Source organism: Octodon degus, unplaced genomic scaffold (assembly GCF_000260255.1).
Source record: "Octodon degus isolate 3935 unplaced genomic scaffold, OctDeg1.0 scaffold00140, whole genome shotgun sequence".
Lineage (NCBI taxonomy): Eukaryota > Metazoa > Chordata > Mammalia > Rodentia > Octodontidae > Octodon > Octodon degus.
In genome coordinates, this window is record NW_004524716.1 from 5,024,604 (window position 1) to 5,027,139 (window position 2,536).

General features: G+C 53.3%; 1 pseudogene; it reads left to right on the plus strand.

The window, feature by feature from the left end:
- Nucleotides 1–1,191, plus strand: part of LOC101587894 — a 4,859-nt pseudogene extending 3,668 nt beyond the window's left edge.
- The last annotated feature ends 1,345 nt before the right edge of the window (nucleotides 1,192–2,536 follow it).

Consider the following 2,536-nt stretch of genomic DNA (forward strand, 5'->3'; position numbering starts at 1 on the left):
CTTCAAGCACATCACCCCAGTGCAGTACAAGGCCATGCATGCTGCCGGCCGATTCCAGCCCCTGCCCTCCTTCCCATCATGAACCCTGTGGCCCCTTTGGGACCCTGCCTGAGTCCCACACCTCTGCTTCTGTCACCAGACTGGGCTGCGCATGACCTAACATGTCCCCTACTAAAATCAAGTCCCCAATGCCAGGGCCCGTGGTTGGGACCCCAGTGCCAGTGCCTGTGGTTGGGAGCCAGATGACCAGACAGGCCTGGTGCCTCTATGTGGGCAACATCCCCTTTGGCACCACTGAGTTGGAGGGAGGGGGCTGACCCTGGCTCCTGGCAACCTGGTTTGGGCTGTGCAGAACAACCAGAACAAGAACTTTGCCTTTTTGGAGTTCCGCTCAGTGGACAAGACAACCCATGCTTTCAATGGCATCATCTTCCAAGGACAGTCGCTGAAGATCTGCAGGCCTCATGACTACCAGCCCCTGCCCAGCATGTCAGAAAACCCCTCGGTCTACACGCCTGGAGTTGTGTCTACCATGGTCCCTGGTTTTGCTCATAAGCTGTTCATTGGGGATCTGCCCAACAACCTGAATGGTGACCAGGTAAGAGAGTTGCTGACATCCTTTGGGCCTCTCAAGGCCTTCAACCTGGTCAAGGCCAGTGCCACAGGGCTCTCCAAGGGCTCCGCCTTCCGTGAGTACGTGGACATCAATATCACTGATCAGGCCATCACAGGGCTCAATGGGAGGCAGCTGGGGGACAAGAAGTTGCTGGTCCAGAGGTCGAGTGTGGGAGCCAAGAATGCCACACTGAGCGCCATCAACCAGACCCCCGTGACCCTGCAAGTGCCAGGCCTGAGGAGCTCTCAGGTGCAGGTGGGCGGCCACCCGACCGAGGTCCTGTGCCTCATGAACATGGTGCTGCCCGAGGAGCTGCTAGATTACGAGGAGTATGAGGAGAGTGTGGAGGACGTGCGGGATGAGTGTAGCAACTGTGGGCTGGTCAAATCCATCGAGATTGCCCGGCCTGCGGATGGTGTGAGGTGCCCGGTTGCAGGAAGATCTTCGCGGAGTTAACCTCCGTGTTTGACTGCCAGAAAGCCACGCAAGGCTTGACCGGCTGTAAGTTCGCCAACAGAGTGGTTGTCATGAAGTGCTGTGACCCCGACTCCTACCACTTCTGCAACTGCTGGTAGAGGCGGCGGAAGGCCGGGTGGTTGCAGAGGAGCCTCCTGCCTACCCCACCCTTTTCCCCCTAAGACCTGGGCAGGAGTGACAGCAGCGACAGCCAGCAGCAACTGGATGGCAGGGGTGGGGTGGGGGGCGGGGATGGGAGTCGCACAAAGCCCTCGAGATTACATGCACCCACAGATAAGGGGAAGGGGTGAGGCTGGCTGTGCCGCTTGCAGCGCAGGTGGGGCCTGATCCCTTGCCGCCAAGGTCTCCCCTCCCTTTCTTCCCCGTAGGAATTTGGCATGTTTATATACGGCCAAACCAAACCTCGGACTTCGAAATCCGCCCGCCCCACCCCTGCCGGGTGTCCTAGGTAGTGGCCCCTAGTCTCCGGCCTCCGCGCCCCACAGCGTCGCCCCACCCCCTCTGTGGCAGTTTCATATTTGCTAAGACGAATTTGCACATTAAATATTTTGTTGTCTTTTTTAAAAAAAAATATGCTTTGATTAAACCTGCAGTTATGTTGAAAAAAATTAAAAGCAATGTTCTGGATTTTCTGCCTATAAAATTGTGAAAAAGCTTATTGAGGCCAAACTTGCCATCCTACACTTCAGTTTGGTTGCCCCGGGTGAGGGTCGAATTCTGTCTACTGGACACAGCCCACCCACTCTGAGGGTAATATCACACACAACGTGTGGATTTGGCTAGGTTTTGTTGTTGTTGTTGTTGTTGTTGTTTTGGTTTGGTTTGGTTGGTTTTTTTTTTTGTGTTTTTTTTTTTTTAACAAACCAAGGTGAAGGTCTCCCGCTTGGAGATGCCCCATGACCCAGGTTCCTCCCATGTCCTTCCAGTCTTGTCTCTTTTTATTATTATTTTATTAGCATATGTTTGCATACATGACAATTCCATTCATCTTCGAGAACTGATCCATACATATCTTACATCTTCATCACTTTTACTTCTCCTCCTCCTCCACCCTCCTGTGACTCCTTTTAAATCTGGTGGGCTGGCAGGAGAGGACTAACCCTTCTTGCAAGACATTCACTGTCTCTGACATCCAGGCACTGGCGCTAGCAGCAGCCCCCAGCACATAATAAACAAAAGGGAGAGCCCCCCAAGTCCCCCTGGGGGAGCAATTCTCCCTCAGGATAAGAAGCAACAGGATCTGAGAGGCTCAGGCAGAGAGAGCAAAAGTTCAAGCCCAACCTGGGCAGTTTAGCGACTTACGCCATGACTCAAAGTATAAAAGGCCTGGCCTCATCCCCAGTATCGCGAGGGAAAAAAGAAAAAGAAAAAAAAAAAAAAAAATCAAGGAGCATCACGGTCTAAATGGTGGCATCGAGCAGAAAAAATGTGCTCCGCAAGGTC